Source organism: Rhea pennata, chromosome Z (genome assembly GCF_028389875.1).
Source record: "Rhea pennata isolate bPtePen1 chromosome Z, bPtePen1.pri, whole genome shotgun sequence".
In the NCBI taxonomy this organism is placed as follows: domain Eukaryota; kingdom Metazoa; phylum Chordata; class Aves; order Rheiformes; family Rheidae; genus Rhea; species Rhea pennata.
The window spans coordinates 51,420,271-51,431,306 of record NC_084702.1 but is presented as its reverse complement, the minus strand read 5'-3'; the positions used below and the strand labels follow the sequence as shown (position 1 = coordinate 51,431,306).

General features: G+C 42.3%; 1 protein-coding gene across 1 annotated transcript in view; it reads left to right on the top strand.

Moving 5' to 3' along the window:
- The first annotated feature begins 2,197 nt into the window (after positions 1-2,197).
- The window catches only part of RASA1 (RAS p21 protein activator 1), a 60,497-nt gene continuing 51,658 nt past the window's right edge, over positions 2,198-11,036 (top strand). The window contains exon 1 of the mRNA XM_062600534.1: positions 2,198-2,349. The gene's annotated coding sequence lies outside the window, so the exon portion shown is untranslated. The remainder of the gene's footprint in view (positions 2,350-11,036) is intronic.

The following is an 11,036-nucleotide window of genomic DNA, read 5'->3' as shown; positions in this document are numbered from 1 at the left end:
GGTTGGAGAGCTGTGAAAGTGGGAGTATTAGTTTTGTTTTAGTGGCCTCAGGAGAAATTCACTTAATACTTTTGGGTAATGCAAAGCTTTGAAAACCTGAATGTTTAGATACCTTTCTAGAACTTTTGAGAGACATGCAAGTGTCAACATGCTACTATTTGTCAGCTCTTTTAATACTGAAAAAAAATCAAAAGATACCTACATTTTATTTTTCCTGGTAATACGTTTGTCACACAATAGAGGTACTTACATATATAAGAATTGTGTATGGAGAATCATGGAGGTACTTACATATGATGGGAACCTAATGTATTCAAGTAAACTCACTGAAGTTAGTGCAATTATTAATGACAAAGATAGGCTTAGGTGTGAGAGTTTATAGGCCTGGGTAATAATAAGGGAAAAAAAAGTAAAATTTCAGGAAAGTGCACACTAAATATATTTCCATAGCTATGGAGTTGCAACTCAGAAGAGTATCTTGTAGACTCTAGTATGCCGGAATATCAGGTACTTGTAAGTTTTTGTAATAATTTGCATGAAAAGATATTTAAAAAAGAGGGGAGAAGGTGGATTTCTGTAACAAGATCAAACTTAGGAAGCAGTATTGTCATCCTGTGTGAAGACAGTCAGGCCCAGGGGTGTGAATTAACGCTAGATCTGTCCGAATCCTCCTGTCTTTTGCATCTGCCCTCTTACGCGGTACTGCCAAACCGCGGAACGAGCACGGCGGCTTGCACCGCGCTGAGAAAGCCCGCACCCCAGTGCCGCAGCACGGCCAGCAGCCGCCCCGACCGAACCCGGCCAGGGCAGCGCCGCGGCCCGAATAAAACACCTCAGTAAGGCCGCGGCAGAGGCACCCTCGGCGCCGCGACCGTTGCGCCGCGTCCCTCTCCTCGCGCGCCCCCCGCCCCCTCCCCTAACGGCCGGTCTCGCGGCCTCGCCCCCGCCCCGCCCGGGCCGCCGGAGCGCGGCACCTGCCGCCGCGCCGCGGTGCCTCACCGGACCTGTTCTCCCTGCGGGCGGCACCGTGGCACCGAGCGAATTCCCTTTTCCTTATTTTTTTTCCTTATTTTTTTGATTGTTTTTGTTTGTTTGGGCTCGTCTCGCGCCGGGATGGCCCGCGCGCCGCCCTGCTGTCCCTACGCGCCAGCTCGCTGCCTCACGCGTTGGTGCCGCCAACGGCCCGCGCGGTTGCTCTGCACCTCGACGCCGTAACTCGGGGGAGGAGGAAGCTCCGGCGCCGCCCGGGCAGAACCCACCTTTTCCCGTTTGCTCGCCGCGACGCTGCTTTGCCGCGTTGCCGGGGCCGGGGCCGGGGCCGGGGCCGGGGCCGGGGCCGGGGCCGGGGCACACCGCTCCCCCCCCCCCCCCCCCGCCCCAGCGCGCCCGAGGGGGCGGGGCCGCCCTCGCTCCCGGCCACCTCGCGCCCCGCGAGCCGGCGCGCGCGCGCGGGGGCGGGAGGGGCGCGCAGGCGCGGTGCGGCGCGGCACCGCGGGCCCGCCCGCTCCTTTCTCTGCGCCCGCTCCCTCCCTCCCTCTCCCGCTCTGGCCTGCGCCCGCCGCCGGCCCCGTCCCGCAGCCGCGCGCGCGCGCTCGCTCGCTCGCTCGCGGGCGGGGGCGGGGAGAGAGCGCGGCGCCGCGGCCCCGCGGGAGCCGCTCCCCTCGCGGCCGCAGGGGATGAGGCAGCCGCGCCGGGGCCCTGCGGAGCTGCCCTGAGCGCCCAGCCCCCGCCCAGCCGGGTATTGTTCCGCGCCCGTCTCCGCCGGGGAAGTTCGCTCCGCGCCCCGGCTCCGCTCCCGCCGGGGCGGGGCGCGGCGGGGGGGTCCCGGCCCCTCTGTCGCCTCCTCCCCGGCGTGCCGCGGCCGCGGGGGGAGGAGGGGGCGAGGCTCAACATGATGGCGGCCGAGGCTGGGGGTGAGGAGGGCGGCTCGGCCGCCCCCGCGGCGGCGGCGGGAGCCGGCGGCGGAGCGGAGCCCGGGCACTACGCCGGCCCCTGCCGCGGCCGGGGCTCCTTCCCGGCGGGCTCCGGCGGCGGCAGCCCGGGCGCCGGCCCCGCGGGCGGCCCGGCTTTGTGCTCGGCGCTGGGGCTGCTGGCGCTGGGCTCGGGGCCTGCCCCTCCGGCGGCGGCCGGCGGCGGCGCCCTGGCAGCGGCCGGCCCGGGCCAGGGGCCGGAGACGTCCCGGGGGGCGCTGCCGCCGCCCGAGCCCGGCGCCGCCGCCTTCCCGCCGCTGCCGCCGCCGCCGCCGTTGGCCGGCGCGCTGGGGACCGTGGACGAAGGCGACTCGCTGGACGGGCCGGAGTACGAGGAGGAGGAGGTGGCCATCCCGCTCAACGCGCCCCCCACGAACCAGTGAGTAGCAGCGCCCCCGCCGGCGCCGAGCCGCTGGCTCCGAGCGTGGTGCCGCCTGCGGACCGTGGCGAGGGTCAGCCCCTGGTTTGGTGACGGCCGCCTGCCTTGCCCCGGGCTAGCGGAGCCAGCTTCGGCAAGTTGCTCTGCTAACCGTGCTGCAGACTGCCGGGGAGAGCGAGGTTATCCTCCCCGCGATGAACCTACCTGTTGGGGAAGCGCTTTCCGTCTCTGGTAGTGCAGTAATCTTTCTCAGAAGAGTAACGCGCATTGCTTTTTAAAAGCTAAACCAGCTAAAGTGTTAGCTTTTTTAACCGTATGCTGTGTAATTTTATATTACTCCTTTATTAAGAAAAATGAACTGGCGTTTAGCTTTTGCACTTCACATACAAACACAGCTAATGTAGCATGCACTTCTTTATTCAGGCAGTCTTGAGGCATGAATTTAAAGCGGATATAACTATTTCTGTATGTTAAAGTGTTAGTAAAGAGAGTATTTTTGTAAATAATGCCTAACTTTTGCTGCTCAAATGGCTTTAAAGAAAGCTATTTTTAATTGGGCTATGTTTAGAGAGAAGAGATAGTTGGAAAAAAATAACCTATAAATTGTCAGTAAGATTTTATACTTACCCTTCTTCTAGGTTAATCGAGATTCCTCCAGTACTTGTAATATGAAGAATCTTGCACTAGAGGCAGAGTAATTCTGTGTTTATATTTTTGAAATATAAGATCAGATAATGTTATATAGAGTTCATGTAATTAGTGAGTACTCTAAACACAACCTTTGGATTTAACAATGAACTAACTGTAGGAAGTCTGTAGGTTTACATAAAGCAGTTGCAAGGATTGTGTTAGGACAGAAAATAGCCCTTGAGCAGATACCTTATTTTCCCCAAAATGAAATTGTTTCAAAGGCTTGTATTGCTTATGCTGGTATCTACAAATATATTATTCCTGAAGTTACAGTAAGTGTAATGGATAATTTAGGGCTTCAAGATACAGGATTGCAGATGTACCCAAGGTGTAAGGTCTGAATGTCCGTCTGAAACCCATCTGAATTCAGGTTCATTTGCACGTGTCCTACCTGAAATAATGCAAAAGTTAACTCTGATGTTTGAGTTACTTCCAATATTTCAGGAGCTACTGCAGTTCTATGGCAGACATAATCTGTAATATTAATTCTTTTTTTAAATTAATCTCTCTCACCTTGACAGACTTTGTAGTAGTCATTTCCACTTCTAATTTCATGATTTATTTTGGGGGAAGGTTGTAAAGATGGAGACTGTTTTGTGATAACAGTGTTTGAATAGTCTTGAATGTCTACATTTCCCTGAGGAACTAGAAATATAACTGGGCAGTTAGACAAAGGATGAGGAGGGAAGTAGAAGCATATAAAGATGAAGTTACTTCTTCAATATTGCTTATAAAGTAAGACACAAAATTCTAGTCTGGTTTTCTCTCTGAAAGATCAAACTGCTTTTTTTGTTATTACTGGTTATGATGTTTCTCCAAGAGTAAGTAATTTTTTTTTCCTGAAAATATTTTTTGAAAGTGGGGTAGTAATTTGGGGTAATTATTTATGAATAATTACCTATTTGATACTAAATAGACTTTACCACTTATACAAATCTAAGCAGATTATTCTGTCAGAATATTGTACTGTAACTCATATGCTAACATGATTTTTAATTTTTATAACAGGATATTAAATTTCTGATGAGAAGTACATCCTCGGGAAGACTGCAAAGGCCCTGATTTTTGTATTGATCAGTAAGGTTACTCACCTTATTAAAGGGGATGTTGAAGTCCTGGCAGGACCAGGGCATAAGCTGTGTAGTTGAACATTTTACTCTTGAAGGTTCTTTATATAAAAAATTCAAGAAATAAAATTTATTAGAAAAACTGGTTTAGAAATTTTTACCTCCATTTATTTCAAGGTTGATTTTCTTTGTAATTTTATCCTTTTTTTTGTGACTCTTTCACAGAAATGGTAGGCTGACCAATTAAAAATAATCAGAAAGCTTTTTCCTCTGCCATGTGTCTATTTTATACAAAATCAGATTTTACCATTCTTGGTTAAGTCATTTAAATTCACCATATGTTGATAGTAAATTGTATCCTTTCAGTCCTGCTGTTTTATTTTGAAAGTGTCCTTTCTTTGTAGTCATACCATCTGCTTTTATGGCATTGAACTGTTGATTTATTACCAAAACAAAGAGCAATATTATCTATCATCTTAAAATTATAAGGAAAAGTGTAGTCTTTAAGTCTTTAAGAACAGTTATTAGATCTGTAATTTAAACCTAGATTAAATTTCTCTGGTTGAATGTGATTACAAAACTGCTATTTCATTTGTTTAAGTACGACTGGCAGCTCCACCCTTTCCCACTTCCTCCTAATTCATTCAGTTTTTATAGGAAGCACACATGGTGTGCTTGATGGACAATTCTATGATTCTATCAAATGATTGTTTCTTTGTCTTGTTTATCATATCTAAATGTATGCATCAAAAAATTGGTATGACTCTTCACTCCTGGCTCTGCTTTATGTGTTAAAGACATATGGATAAAGATGAAAAGGCATTATTTCTTCGATAACAGTAACTACTCACTAGGGCTTCTTTGCCTTCCCTTGGACACATTTCAGGACTTCCTGAATTTGTGGTTATTGACTCCAGACAAAACTATTTGATAAAAGATGCTGCTAGTGTTTTCTAGTTCATACTCTAATCTGAAATTTGACCATTGCATATAAAATGAAATAGAGCTTTCTATAGAAACGTAGATACAGCTTTATTACTTTTCTAGTTCCTAACTCAGATTTTGCAAATCTTTTTTTTTCTTTTAAAAAAAAAAAAAGAGAAATAAAATCTCAAACCTGAGTGAATTCCTAGATTGCAAGTTGTAGGCAATAAATTCTCATAGGCGAAGCTTTTGTATAAATGAGTTTTTAAATACCCTATAGCTGGCATAATAATTTTCCCAGTAACTAACCTGAAGAGATGGGAAGTGAAGCAAATGCAAGTTCTGCACTTCCCATCAGGATGCTGTAAATATAGTTTTTTCAGAGTCAGGATGTGTTGGTCTTCGTTAGCAACCACCTAATATACTTAATTTCCTCTTCTCTTTTCCAAGCACCTAAGGAAAAGTGGAACGTGTCTTCTCTTACTATGTTTTCTTTAATTTTCTAGGAGTAGGAAGAGATTGTCAGTATTTAACAGATTCTCTTTAGTCAAAAAAAAAAAAAAATCAAAAATGCCAAAGTTGATTTCTGTTTTCCGTGATTCTGTATCGAACTGACTTGAGGCTCGTCTGGTGTGTGTGATGGTTTTGCTTCTCAGGAGTGTATAAGTAGCATGTTTATGCTGTAGCTTAATGATGTGTGGGAGGCATAGGATGTTAGGGAATAGAGTGGGTGATTCTGTGTTTGATTTGATCTTTTTTTCTTCTTTTCTACCCTTTCTACCCCATCTGCAAAGCTCATTGACAAGGGTTGATGACAGTCCAAAAGGGTATTATGGCAAGGTCTTCAAAATTAGTGAATGAATGCTACTTAATTTAGTAGTAAAGCAGTAATATGTGGAATAGCATAGCTATTTATGTATTTAACTAAAAATCTTAAATTGACAGGATTATCGTAGATCTTAGATTAAGATGGCAGAAGCTGTTCCAGTACATTACAATGAAATTTCACATTTTTGTATGGTGTTTTTTAAGCAGTGTTTATCAGGTTGAAGTAGTAATCAGTCAAAATTGAAAGCTATCAATCTTACAGAATGAAATAGGTTGTCAAAATACTGTCTTGTTAAAACAACATCTTACTCAAAGCAGATATATTTGTATTGCCACTCACGGTATCTGTTGGGGCACCATACCAGTGAGAAAAAGAGCTGAAGATGGAGAGCAGGGTAAAGAAATATTAAATAAAGGGGGATTGAATGAATGTGGAATACGTTTTCCTCTCTGAATGCAGCGTGAAGTTCTTGTTTCTGCAGATGAGTTTGCCAGAGGTAGGAAGTCTAGAGTTCTGCAGCAGCTGTTCCTTTCAGAAGCTAGAATGAAAAGGATTTTTTTTCTGAAAGTGTATAGTTTTACAGTAATTGTTGAAGCCTGTACTCAGTACCGATGAATAAATGTGTGTTGATCTGCACACTGAGGATTGCCATGTTTTGCTGGATTCTGTGTAAGCAATAAAAACAAAGCTTTTTAGATAATTTCTTTGCCAGTGGCTTGTTTCCTAAGTGTGGGGGGAAGGTGAAGGGAAGCACCTTATTTCTCTGAAGTTGATGGTTCGTGTATTTATTGTATAGATTTTATGATTTATGTACTTACAAAATAGTTGTTTATAAATCTAGTTTTGGTTTTTGTAGTTAGGAGCAGCAGAACAAAATTGTATGTAACCCTATATAGGAAGTAGAAGGAGTAAGTAGACTGAATCTCCTAGGTACTTATATTAGTGGAAGTTTCAGATTAAGAAAAACAAAAGTAGAACAGCATTTGATGCTGGGAAAAGCTTGGAGAGGGATTTACAATATTTTTGTCAGTATTTCTAATTAACAGAGACTCTTGGCATGTACTTAATCAAGTTTTTATTTTGTATTGTATATTGTCTCCAAGAACTTCCATCTGTGACTTAGGCACTTCATCTACTGGCCTGTTCTATTGAGAAGCATAATGTCATGCTGTATTTATTCACCTTTTTTTGGTGGCTGGAGTGTGGGAAGGAACACAAATTTTCCCATTAGGTGGCATAGGTGTCTTCAGTGTAGAAGCCCATCTGTTCATTCAGCCATGAATAATTATGATTCCTGCAGTAGTTCTGCAGTTTCCCCCTTTTCTTCATTTCTTTAAAAAAAGATATCTAGGAAAAAAAGATATCTTGATAACTATCTCACTGGTTGGCACAATCAGAGGAAGAAGAAGGTATCCTAACATTGCCCTTGTGTTGTCTAGAAGCATCGCAATGGAACAGAAACCTGTATTTTCTGTGTTTCTCGAGAATATGATCAGCACCAATAAAATGTTACCAGTGCTTGACAGATCTTCCCCTACTGTTTTATATATTTGCAGGTAGTCTTAACAAGTTTTTCTTATTTTTGTGCAAAACATCTACTCTATCACAGTGGAACAGAAGAAGGTTTCTGTTCTTGCATGCATCTATCTATAAATTCCATTTTGTGTATTTATAAATATACTGTTTATAGTTGAGGATCATTATTAGGGAACCTATTTACTGAAACTTGTCACTTGTAGTCTGGAATCATATCGGGGCGGTAGCTAATTGCAAAGGGTTTAAAAGGAAGTGCAAGAAACTCTGAGGTGGGTAAATGAGTAGTTAGGTTTTTTTACTCTTCTGAATTTGCTGATGTTAAACTCAAGGAACCTTTCTTCTTTCTTTCTAAGGTAGCTAGCAGTGTTACTGATATATTTCATCACTTTGTAATGTGGGGTTTTATGTTTCTATTAGTATACAAGCCAGTGTTTCTAAATAAGCTTATAAGCTCCAGTAGCATTTGAGGGAAGGAGTACTGGATTTCCGAAACACTTGATGTCATGTTCTGATAGGTGGGGAGGCTGGTTTTCATGAGTCTAAGAAACCAGGTTCTAAGAAATTCATTCTCATCTGAATCTTAAGTTTTCAACGTTTTCAGCAGCTTCTGGCAACCTTTTTTGCATAGAATCAAATCTTTTGGTTGTGGGCTCTTCATTTTTTGGAGGAGTTTATCTCAGTGTAAAGTTGCTTCAGATAGGAGTGTCTTTATTAATATTGAGAGCTTTTAGTCATGTAATTCAATTTAAAAGAACTGAGGATGTAACCACATGGGAATGCTTAAAATCTTAGTTCGCTGTTAAGGAATCCTGTTGTTGGCTTGACAGGAGCAGGTATATGATTTTTCTCTTGTTAATATCTACTTACAGACACTTGGACAGGGGTTTCTTTTATGAACTTGTTGGAGAGTACCTTGCTTTCTTTTCTGGAGTAGTTTGCAGAAACCATGAGGTTAATGATACATCTAGATTTAGCCAACATTTAATAATCAGCTCAGGAGTCATATAGTGATTCTATGTAGATTTGTGTAGGCATTTTTTAAAAAACGTTTGGTCTCTAGTTTTGTGGGTGGTTATTTTTTATTTTAAGTTCACTTGTTTTCTGTAAAATGATGCATATTTATATAGATGTTCACCTTCAGCAGTATACACACCAAAGGACATTCTACCTATGGCTTACTTATTAGGATTTGTAAGGTTACTTTATAGTTAAGTCCTATTTAGAGAGCAATTCAGTGCAATTTAAGAGGAATAATAAATCAATCCTTATTCTGCATCTCTATCTTTTAGTAGAGTAAATAACATTGGATACCTACAAGGTGCAAGCTAGAGTACGTGTGTCATCTACAAGGTTAAGGAATGGGTTGTGTTATCTTGTTTAAGCTATAGCCAAATTCAAAATTCTACATCTTTCTTTCTTATTTTTTTTCATTTTCTCCTTCCTTACAAAGCTCTTTGTGTTTTTGGAGCATTTATGGAATTTTTTGTTTTGTGTTTTTTTGTTTTTTTTTGGTTTGGTTTTCTCCTTGTCAATCAAAGGAAAGCTCAAGAAATGTCTTTATTACAGAGATTTTGCTTATTGCATTGTGCTTCTGGATGGATAATCACCTCATCTCATATTCAAGTCTAGAAAGAGTTTATATACACACAATTAATAGAATTGTTAGTTTGCAAGTTGTTCAAAACAAGCATTGCCAGTTGGATAGTTTGCAGGTTTCTTTTTATGTTGCACACATGGATTCAGTGTGTATAATGCATCGTACTCCGTGGGTAATCTTTCTCCCCCCTCCCCCCTTTCTTTCCTATTGATTTTATTCTCTGCGGGAGGCATTGATTCTAATGTCAATTTAGGCATTATTTCTGTCTTTGATTTTTAGTGTTTAAGCTCTGACTTCTGGGGTTTTCTCATTAGGGCAGCTCTTCTCCACTGGTGAGAGGGACTTCACTAGTGTCGCACTCTGGCTTGAAAGGTGAGGGGAGAGTGGAGCACATGATAAAAATCTGCACTTGGTTGGTTTGGGCTCTAATCTGGAGCTGTGCTGCTGACCAGGAGGCGAAAGGAAAGACTGATATGAAGTGAGGTTCAGTACTGGATAGGCTGAGGCTTCCTATTTTCAGTCGCTTGAATGAGCGTTTTGCTTCTGATGAGCAAAGCTGGGCTAGTGAGTAAAACAGTAAAAGGATGAGGAGGAGGTCCAAGAAGGCTGGCAGTAGGAAGGGATGGGGTGCAAAGAGGAAGAGGAAAATTAAGGAGCCGCTGGTACTTCTAATGAAATTAATGGCAGACAAGGCAAAAACATTTTAGAAATTCCTTAACTATTGCCAAAGAAAATCTGCTGATTTGCACAACAGTAGTAATAATATTTCCTTAGGAGCATTATTCCTAGTTCAAATAGATAAAGGCATATCTTTGACCTGAGGGCACAAGAATGAAACATATAAGAATGGGATGCTTCTTGCCGAAAACTTTAATGAGTTCCAGAATTCATTTCCTAAGCTGAGCTTTTGGTAAGAATATGTAGACAGTCTTGAGAGCTATTTTTCAACCTATTTAGCTCTATTTCATCTATTTATCGATGTTTTTTTTAAAAAAAAGAGATAGCAATCGATATTCTTTTGGATTGGAAGAAATTTTTTGAGTTGCTAAGTTTTGTATTATATTAGCATGTCTCTACATCTGTTTTAAAGCTTATTATTTGTCCTTAAAACTGTTGAAACTTGTAGAATCTTGCTTCCTTTAATAAAAATTATTTTAATATATTGCCTTTTGAGTAAGCTGATCTAATCTTTTCATCCTTGTTTAGTCTTTTTCTTAATTTATTTTTTTGGTTGTTCGGTCCACAGCTGGTGTAAGCTCTACTGGAAGTGTTTTAATGATTTCTTTTGGTAGTTTGTGTAACTCCCACAGATAATGGCTTGGCACGGCTGGTATACTGAGGAATGCCTATATAAGTGACTCTCCATTTTTAGTTGGCTCATTCCTAATCTGCTTTTCTTCATACTGTTACTGTTCCTAATGTGTTTGAAGCAAGTAACTGAGAAAAACAGACTTATTCTTCATTAGTCTTTCATTTGCTTTGTACATCCACTTAGATGTTTAGGGATCCAAAAAATATATAAAAAAAGATATCCCAGGAGAGTATGAAACACTCTTAATTTCATGCTTACCACGCAAAAGACTCTTACTTGGCCTTTTTGGTCCTGTCCCCCTGTTCAGTTTCAGGTTAGTGTGAACTCTTGCTTCACTATCTTACAATCTGCATCCGATGTAGAAGGTAGTATATGTTTGCACAGCTTTTTCTGGCAGGAGTTGTGATGTCGAGAACTGCAAATACCTGGTCAACAACTGATAACTAGCGAATGGTATAGCAAGCAAGATGGAGGGAGGCAATGAGTTCAGTTAAGCCCGAGTGAAACTTACCTTAAATTAATTGTTGCAAATGACAGGCATACAGAAAGCAACACAGTCTTGCACAGTATCTTTGTAAATCTAATGAAGACGGGGACAGGATGTTAAAAGGAATAATTTGATAAGACTTAAAATGTAGCTAACATTTTATGCTGAGAGAAACTAGAAGGGCTAAAATGATACTCGAAGAATAAATATGAGCATCGTGTCTTTTGCTGTTTATCAGAAAGGGA